The sequence below is a fragment of the Hyaena hyaena genome, unplaced genomic scaffold (assembly GCF_003009895.1).
Source record: "Hyaena hyaena isolate Hyena2069 unplaced genomic scaffold, ASM300989v1 scaffold_173, whole genome shotgun sequence".
NCBI classification, from domain to species: Eukaryota; Metazoa; Chordata; class Mammalia; order Carnivora; family Hyaenidae; genus Hyaena; species Hyaena hyaena.
Window position 1 is genome coordinate 2,577,855 of NW_024080805.1, and position 10,196 is coordinate 2,588,050.

A 10,196-nucleotide genomic window follows, 5' to 3' on the forward strand; every position below is an offset into this window, starting at 1 on the left:
CTCCTCCCCTCTCCCCTCCCCTCCCCTCCCCTCCCCTCCCCTCCCCTCTCCTCTCCTCTCTTCTCCTTTCTTCTTGCCACCATCTGCCAAAAGGAAAATGTATCAAGAACACTTTGGGAGAAAACACACCGGCAGTTTCCCCCCTTCACCCATTCTGTCTCTTCCTACCCTGTCAGTGAGAAGGCTGAGGAGTAGAATCCTTTGCAGTAGAAGCATGTGCTAGAAATACCCACCATTTCTCTTTTGTAACCCTGCCAGCCTCAGGGCCAGACACACAGTAAGTGCGCACTCAAGGCACATTGACTCACCTGGTCTCTGTGATTGTGTTTTCTCCTCCTGAAGAGGGGCCAGAGTCAAGGGACGTGATGCTTCTGTGATTGCCAAATTCTCCTTTTCCATCTGCTCAGCATTTATCAAGGTAACAGAGGTCAGGCTTCTGGGGAGGAGAGGACATTGCAAGAGGAAGCTGCATCTGACGAGCCCAAGATGCTTGGCTACAGTCAGAGGACAAAAATGTGGTTTGATCCTGAGCCTGTCATTCAGCTCAACTGCCTGTCAGGCCCCTAGGGTTCTCAGACCTGCAGGCCGCCATTTGGACCAGCATTTGGGAAGCAGGATACTTATGGAATCCATTTTGGGTTTGGCAGCCAGAACAAAGAGTGAGGCTGGAATGGAGCAAAGAGGTGTAAATGTAGCCCAGAGTGGGGGGCTATCTGGTGTCACATAGTTGACCCTTCTGTGGCAAGGGTGGGGCATTCAGGGAGAGAGCGTGTGCTAGGAGACCATTTAAACTCTCACAGGAAGCCAAAAGAGGGGGAGCCAAATTGCAAGTGAGGTCTTTCAGGCAGCCGCCTCCCAAAGATGAGCAAACCCAATCTTGGTTCATCTGTAGGTCGAGAGGGTTTTTTTGTTCGGCTCTTTACAGTCACAGCATGCTGGAGGTGGGACGGGCATCTTGCATATCTGTGGGAGTCAGCACAATCTCTTTCGCCCCTATAAATACCATGTGTGCTACTTCCTGGGGTGGTTGAAATGAGTTTGGCTGCTAGTGGCCCCTGTGACCCTACATCCGAAAGAATGTGGGCATTTGCAGATCTCTGGGTACCATCTTCCCAGCCCCCGCCCGACATGCACACTCGCTCACATACCCCAGTGAGCCCTGTTCTGCTTGAAAAAAGCTCTAAAATATTCTGCGTCCTTCATATACGGGGGAAAACCCTTTAGGCGTTAGATACTGCAGTAATTACTATATAATGGAGTAAATACTATACTATAATAATTAACTTGTAAACCTTGAAATAACATTTACTGTAATTTAGACCAAATATGAACTGTGAGTAATGAAGCTCGATCCAACATGAAATCATTTGCAGGGCACTTTAAACATATGCCTGGGAAAGAGAGAGCAGCGGTTTCCCGTCGTTACCAAAATGGGCCCAAACGAGGCCCCCACAATACTGGAAGAGCATGCAGCTGCTGTTATTTTGAAATATCTTGGTAGCATTTTTTTTTCCTTCTTAATAAATCCCTTCTCTTCTGCCTTTTTCTAAACTGTCCTTTTAGGCCATCAGAAAGAACCTGGGGTTTTATTTTGTTTTGAATTTAGTTTTTACCCAAATGATTGCAAATTCTGTATGCAAAGCTAACATTTAAAGCCTGGGCAAGAGTCTTGGAGTTGAGCAGAGGGTGAGAAGGTTCTTGGGTTGCCTCCATCAACAGTGAATGGTGGATGCTTCTGGAAAGTGGATGTGTAGACAAAGCTGCTTCTAACCACTGTGGTGCCAGGGGCCGGGAACACCCAGCAAGTAACGGCACCTTTTGTTTACTTAGCACGTCATGTCTTTGCCTCCTAATCCCTCTTCTGTAGCCTTGCTCAACTTCTCAGGAAGTCTGAGGTGGGTGCAGAGGGCAGATTTGCCCCCTCTACTCCCGTACCCGCGCCCCCACGCCTTATACATTAAAGGGAAGGGAAGGACTTGTATCAAGTTGAATCAAATGAAACTGCTGTTCTTCTAGGTTAAAAGCCATGTAATGTTGGCAACACCATATACATCAAGCTAATACAGAACGCATGTACGCACCTCTGACATCAGACCTCTGTGCCTTCCTCTGAGCTACTGCTTAGGTTTGAGATTCAGTTGAAACGGTGCCTCGGTTGGTCTCACATTGCCCAGCTCCTAGCCTTCCCTTCTCAGAGTCATACTTTTGGGAAACATCATCTGTCCTTCGTTTACCTTTCTAGCTTTTTCGCTCACTGGTTCGCACAGCTTGCACTCTAGTCAGACTGGACCATTTACTGCTCTCTATTTCAGCATTCCCAAGTCTGCTATCTTGTGCTTTCGGGTCCTAGTCCCCCAGAATGCTCTTTCGGCTAACTTGAATTCTGTCTGCCCTTTCAAAGAGACAGTTAAACTCTACCTTTTCTCTCATACCTTTTTTTTTTTTTGTTTGTTTGTTTGTTTTTTGAACAAAGACTATTTGGGTTGGGAATAATAATAGCATTCACTGAGCACTTCCTGCGTGTCCTCGAGCATGGACTGGAGGTATCCAATGGCTTATGTTATCTGATCTCCATAAAACTCATGAGGCAGAGACAGGTACTGTCCCTTACCCTGTCTCAGAGAAAACTGGCACATTCACTAAGGCTTAGTAACATGGCCAAGGTCACAGAGCAGGTGTGACAGAGGATTTTTCTCCAGTGATCATGGCCTGGAGCTGACTGCCAGTTTAGGAGCACTCTCAAGAGCCATGTCCAGGGACTTGAAGGACCAAATGGACACATACTGCAGAGAGATCTAGAGCCACTTCAATGTGTCCATTTGTCACAGCATGCAGACCAGTCCAAGGCTTTGAAAATGGGCTGACTACTGCAGACAGAACCGGTTGCCCTGTGAGAATAAATGAGGTACCGAGACTGGGTGTGAGATTCACCATAGGGATGATCTCTTGGGCAGAACAGCTTGGTGGCTGGGAGCATGGTTTCAAACTCCTAATTCCACATTTACACTCTGCCTGACAGTTTTTTTTCCAGCACACATTCCCTCACACATATCCACACCCCGCCCAACACACACACACACACACACACACACACACACACACACACACACACACCTATTTTACTTTCTTAAATGTATACTGCTTATGCTTCCCGACCTTAATAAAGATATGAATCACTTCAACCTGGAACTTTGTTATAATGCAGAATTTGATGCAGGAGGCCCGGGGTGGGGTGGGGGGGAGGGGGCTTGACCTTCTGGATTTTTATTAGGCTCCGAGAGATGCTGAGATGCTCTGGTATAAGGCCACACTTTGAGTGGTAGGGCCTTGTATCATATGGGTAATCTCTACCTCCAAAACATTGCAACACTCTCCTATTAGGTTTTAGGTAAATGCTAATGATTGATTGATGGATTGATTGATTGGATAAACTCTTCATTCTAAGAAGGCCAAGTTTTGGTGATCAGAAAAATGATCCTTCAAGTACCCACTCCCCAACAGGGTCCACCTATATTCCTCTTTGTCTTTATGCCAACTAATAGATTGTTAAAAATTCTGTGTGATCTTCTTTTACTCTTTTATGAAAATTGCTCTAACTTCTCTGATAGTGTTTGCCAGCACAGATTTTAATTGGGACATGGATAAGGTTTGGAGCAAATGGCAAACAGTGGGAATTTAGATCAGTTAGGCTAGCACCTTCAATGATGGGTGTCTCTGCAGAGATAAATTATTTTCGGGGAAGACGCACATTTAAATCTGTCAAGTTATTCCAATACATCTTTATCAGTTTTTCTTTCCAGATAGCACTGCAGCTACAGATGTGATCTTTTTTTCAACTTACGTAGTGAGAGCAAGTGACCACTGAACTCTCACTTTCCAAGAGACCCGAAAGTGTTAATGTCCTCTTTCTGTCATAAGCGCTTGGCATCACAGATGGGTTTTTGCTCAACGCTAGATCCAGACACTTCTGTGTGTGCATCCTGATATTAACACAATGGATTGAAATCATATTTATTGTTTTCTTTTTCAGAGAAGGATCAGAGATGGGGGAGTGAATGCTTTTAAGCAGTTTTTCAGGAAACAAAAGCCTACATTTTTGAAATGCCAGCTATTACCAGTCCACAGTTCAGAGTCTAGGAAGACTCGTTAGCACTTGCTCGGGTCCGTCCCTCCCTGGAAACAGTGCAGGAATTACACTCTGAGATGTGACCATTGAAACAGACTCGAAGTCAGTGTGCATAATTACTTACCACAACAGTGGTTAATGTGCCCTGAAATATTCCCAGCTCCCTTCAGCCTGGGGCTTGGTGGTTGATATTCAGATTTTCTTGATGAATGTTTTGAATGCTTTACTTACACCAGTTTACCAAAATACTTCTAGGTTCTAATGCATGTGCTTGCCCCCTCCATGTAGGTGTTGGCCTGGGTGGAGGAAGGAAAGCCTCAAAGGCTGTCACATTTACAGCAGTGATGGGGAGTGAATGATAGGATGTTAGAGCTAAAAAGGGCTATATAGGACATAACCATTTCTCTCTAGCTCAATCCACTCATTTTAGAAATGAGGAAATGGAGGCCCAGAGAGGTAGAGTGACTTGCCCCAGGACCACACAGCTATTTAGTGGCTCAGTGAAAATGAAAGCCCAATTCCCCTGACTCGAAGTCCCATGCTGCTTCTGTGTCAGAGTGGGTTGCTTCCTGTGCACGTGCCCCTGTTTCTGTGAGAAAGTCTGATTTCTTGTTCAGAGTCACCGGAAGGCCTGGTTCCCTTGCATTACCTTAGGCCATGACCTGTGGCTTCTCAAATCTTTTGCCCCAGGGAGGAGGAGATTTTCCACATCTGCCTCTCCTTTTCTTTCTTTCCTTGTCTCTTCCTCCCTCCCTCCCTCCCTCCCTTCCTCCCTCCTTCCCTCCTCCCTCCCTCCCTTCCTTCCATCTTCCCCTCATCTGTTCTGAAGCGCTGAGCTCTGGCACTGTCTCACGTGCCCTGAAGTACCCAGAGTGGTGCTGGGCCACAGCTACCCTCATCACTCTCAATTCCATGTCTTACAGTCTGGTTGGTATTTACTCTTTCTGTGTCCAGCCTCTTCCCTCCCCTCTCTCATTCCCTTGGGTCATGCTCTCTATTGGGACACCAGAGACAATGGATGATGTGTTGTTCCGGGGCCCAGGTGATGCACTTGCCCTCGAGTAGCCCCTCCAGCAGTAACCCAGAGGAGTGACCACACTGCTGGGTGTGGGTGCATCATGGATGGAGGTGAGCAGGGCTGAGGATTGAGGGTGACAGGACGTTCATAAGGCATCCTGATGTTCCCTCTGTGTGCCGGTCAGCCCTGCCCTACCCCTCTCTGCTCTATTCATCTGAGGAATATTCATCTCCTCAGATGTGCCAGACGCCCTGAGGATACCACCATGAAAAAGATGTGGTTCCTGCCGTTATGAAGTGCGCAGGGTCACATGAAAAGTTACAAAATCACAGCCCAGCATGCATTGTGTGACCACAGGGGAGAGAGGGTTGGGTCCCCCAAGGGGCTCAGGGTTCAGAATTTTGCCTCGGAGATGGCAGTTGGATTAAGCTTGAATTAAGCAGTGAGGATCTTGTTAGTTATCTCTGGGGGTAGGGGCGGGGGTGGGGGTGCTAAGGAGGATTGGGGGGTAGGTACAAAGAGAAGAGGTATTGTAAGGATGAAAGCATGGGCAGAGACAAGAGGCGGAAAGGCACATGACTGCTTGGTGGGGGACAGAATGACACCAGTATTCTTGGCTTAAATCACCCAGTGATTCTTGACAGCATACTGACATCATGTGCTGGCAAAGAGGGCCTTCATGCTGGGGGGGACAGCCTACAGGTAAGGCTGCACCCCTGATCCTGACACAGCCCCCTCAAACTTTATGTCTCCACAGCCCTGCTTCCCCCATTCCAGCCTGGGCTGAGCCTGGACTCTGCTCAGACTGCCTGCTTCCTATCTGTCCTCACAGGTGGCCCCTCTCTGACATCTGCCTGGATACTCCTGTCCTTCTTTCTGCCTTTCTAACCTTGACTTCTCCCATAACACCCAAGTTCCTCCCTCCTCCTCTGAAATCTCTAAACATTCTGTAAGGCGTAGAGAAGACTCTCACGCTACCAACTCAGGTCTACAAAAATGGTCCATTTCCCAATTTTCTTTAAATCAAATAAGATCTGACTATTAGCCCCGGTCTGCCCAGAATGATAGTAAATCAGTCACAGAGATTGTTAGGTCATTCTTCCCTTCCTCGGGGTTATCAGCCTCCCTGTAGCTGGAAAGTGGAGGGTGTCTGGTTTTCAGTCCATCGTGCTTATGGTAGATATCTTTCTCTCTAAGCCCATGTCCTCCTCAAAGGTGGCAGACACTGTCATTCTCAGACTTTGCAGGACCTTCCCAGTTGCCCAGGTCAGACCTTTCCAGGAAATCACACAGCTGTTGGCCTCTGGGGTCTTGTGCTACTGGGGAGTGGGCCCTGGGTCTCTGCCTTCCCAACACCTGTGAGTATCCTCCTCGTCCCCATCTTCTCACCCCTCTTTCTTCTCTCTAGCTCCCTAGGAACAAGTCATTTCCCTCTGTGCCCCCAGGGCTTTGGCATAACCTCTTTGGTGAATTTAGGCTTTTGTGGAAGGCAGGAAGAGAGGGCCTGGCTGAATCTTTAGCTTCCAACCTGCTCACAAACCTTCTAGAGCCAAGGGGGCACTGCAGGCTTGGCTTCCTTCTTAAAAGAAGTAGGCTTTGTGCAACAGGGAGGAGAATATACAGAGAAGGAAGCCCAAATTCTGATGATTATGTCAAGAAATTATCTGAATCACAGTCCCATCCATCCTTTGAATTCTGGATTTAGATGAGTTACCTGCCTAGACAAACTCTTCCCTGCCCTAGTTTCATTATCTATAAAATGGTATTAATATTAATAATTACTTCCTAGGGTTGTTACAAGAATTAAATTACTTAATACCTTCAAGTTACATAGAACAGTACCTGGATCATAGCTAAGCTCTTAAAAAAACTGTGAGCTGCTTCATTAGTTATTATCCATTTGACCATTAACATGCTGTAGAGGACTGTTAATGATTTTATTATGAGTATGGCGGTAAGCATGCACACATGATTAAAACCCCTTCCGCATTTCAGTACTCAGTGCATTCTTGGTGATTCTGACTTGACAGAGGAGCAAGATTTGTCCCACGGATCCCAGAGGAGAGTCTGCGCCCTGAATAACTATTCCAACTATTGCTCACCATATGTCCACAACCAAAAAATAGTTTTGGAGGGCAGGAAATGAGCACACATGTGCACATCTGCAGAGAGTCGCCTGCTGAAATCAACACGTAAGACATATTTACCACCGAGGCAAATGCCTTCATGTGTTTGTAAGTGGCTATTTCTGAACACCCAAAAGGGAAGAAGAGAGGAGCCAAATTCAAATGGCATCATGTGTTTGTTATTTTGGAGCAAGGTTATGTGGAAGGAGAGCTTCCCTTATGCCTGGAACACTTTAAGGGGGAGAAATGAAGTATTTAAAGGTATTTTAATGATCATGAAAGGCCCTGGCTTAATAGGGCAGGAAACTACAGTTCTCTTTTTAATCCCAGAAGGAAAATAACAAGGCTGTAGCTTAGCCTTCCCTGAAGAGTCATAAAGTGGACTGCAAAGAGGCAGCCCCTTGAGACCCTCTCTAGGTCTCTGTGGCCCCTTAACTGCGGGTCTGTCTGCTTAGGTTTCCAGTGTGCTTAGTAATTAATGATCATAGCACTGTGCTTAGGTAGCAGCAACCTACACAGGTTTCTGGGAGAAGCCATTGCCTTCTGGCATACAGGGTTAGGGACCTTCCTGAACAAGTCAGGCTATTGAGACCCACATTTCCTGCTTCTCATCCCTCTTTGGCCAGGTCTCCCACTTACCTGTTCAACTCTGTCTTCTCTTCTTTCCCTGCCCAAACATGGAAGTCCCCCATGCTGGTCTCTACTTCCCCACCATCAGCATCACACAGTTCTTGTTATTTTCAGTAGTTATGTTGTATAAAGTCACTGGGAATGCCGAATTCATGAACCCTAAACCACTGCTACTTGGGGAAATACAGGGTTAGGTTCCTGCAAGCCTCTGGTCATAATATTTCATCAGTTGATGAATATGTAAACTTATGGTGTTGATTTCTGTTCAGAGACACCTAAAAAGCAGCTAGCTGAGCACTGCGGGGTTATCAGTGACTCAGGGCTTCGTGGAGGAGAGCCCTCGGGGCATGTAGGCCCCAAGCACTCTCTCCTCTACTTTCACCTTCTCTGTTCCAGCATCTGGACCTGAACTGCAATGACCCCGGATGCTTTCCTGCTTGGCACCTCAGGGGTTGCAGATTTTACTTCCTCTGAAGACGTTTCCTCACACCCCATGTCTGTGTCACAGACCATTTGATAATGAGACCCTCAAACCTGGTCTTTGCCTTTGCTGGAGGCATCCACTGCCACTCTCCTTTGTGTCCTGAAGCCTGCTACAGCAAACCCTATCCGTCATATTGCCCCAAGCACCTCCTGTTGACATCTCTCACTTTGCGATGGAATTATTTTTTGAAAGTGCTAAGAATGTATTTTTCATCTCTTGAATTCCTTTCATCTCCAGAAGCATTTGACTCTCCTCATTAAACAGAAACATGCGTTGGAACTGTGGTGGGGCCCACAAGCCAACATATTAAGGACACGTGTTAGATACATCATGTGGAGGTCATCAGCAGGCAGGGAGCCTGGCCAGCAGCAGCCTTCCTTCCTGACAGCACCCCCGATGGCCATTCCGTGGAAGGGATTATGAGAGGGAGGAAGAGAGTCCAAATAGTACAGTTCCACACGAGATGACCTAATTGTGGAAGGCTGAAACAGGCTTATATAGAAGACTGGACATCTCCAAGAAACCAGGACTTGAAATATAATCAGGAGAACATTTGGCAGATGACCAGAAGGCTATAAATAGGCTTGTGTTTAATAGCCATCACCCCGGGGCGCCTGGGTGGCTTAGTTGGTTAAGCGTCCGACTTTCGCTTGGGTCATGATCTCGCGGTTCGTGGGTTCGAGCCCCGCGTCGGGCTCTGTGCTGACTGCCGGCTCGGAGCCTGGAGCCTGTTTCAGTCTGTGACTCCCTCTCTCTCTGACCCTCCCCTGCTCACGCTGTGTCTCTCTCCTCTCCTAAAAATAAAAAAAAAATAGAAAAAAAAAACATTTAAAATAAAAAAAAAAAATAGCCATCACCTATCATGGCAGCATTTGTCTCCAGATTCTTAAAAATTACCACACCACAGTCACTGGTGGCTTCCCTAGGAGAAATTACAGTGTGTTTCCAAGTAAGTTACTCCACTCTGATTTCCTGAGTTTAATTTCATTTGTATTTTAGTTGCTTTATCTCCCGCTGGCTTTTTCTCTGTTTCCATTCATCATCTTATAGTACCTCCCTTTTCCATTCCACTATATCCTCCTCTTTTGTTCCTCATGAACACAGGGAGGTAAACATGTTTTGGATTAGAACCCAAGCTGATTATCCTCCAAATGCACGAGAAATCAGTTGTCCACTAATGACGTTGGGTAGTGTCACATTTGGGAATGCTCATGGCATGTTCTTCAGCTTGAGAGGAAATACTGGGAAAGTTTTGTTGTAGCTTGGGAAGAAACATGTAAGAATGGTGCCATCTTCATGGGGGAGTCTGAAGCATGTCCTCATCATTACCCTCAGACAGTAAATTTGGAAGGCTGAACTTCTGTCCATCATTGGACAGAGAGAGAATTAGAAGTGGAAGAACATCTAAGGACTTCTCAGACTCATACAGAATAGCAGAATAAGGGTCAGGGTCCAGGACTCTTATCTGAAACTCAGGCCTGACTGAACACAACTCAGCCTGCATGTGTCACTGTGCCATTGACCGGCTTCCTACCTGAATGGAGCTTCCTTTTCTCTTTGCCGATCCCAGATTAACTAACCCTGCTCTGCCCACAGACCCTCACATGTTCCCTCTTTACACGGCTCATAGCCCCCCTCATTCCATGGCTAGGAATGCCCCCTTTCCCCAATGCCAAGGTACCCTGATAGATTCGGAAATCAAACTGTGGTTTAGTAAACTGAGTCTTAGCATGTGTAGTGCCTTGTGGGAAGTTGGCTTCTGGAGGAGCTAATGCAGTTGGATTAGGGAGTGTGTATCTCCGTAAGGTATGT

General features: G+C 46.8%; 1 long non-coding RNA gene across 1 annotated transcript in view; it reads left to right on the forward strand.

The window, feature by feature from the left end:
• The window catches only part of LOC120237164, a 10,849-nt gene extending 1,819 nt beyond the window's left edge, over positions 1–9,030 (forward strand). Inside the window, exons 2-4 of the long non-coding RNA XR_005529876.1 lie at positions 259–418; positions 7,140–7,336; positions 8,297–9,030. This is a non-coding gene — a long non-coding RNA (uncharacterized LOC120237164). The remainder of the gene's footprint in view (positions 1–258; positions 419–7,139; positions 7,337–8,296) is intronic.
• Positions 9,031–10,196: the final 1,166 nt, after the last annotated feature.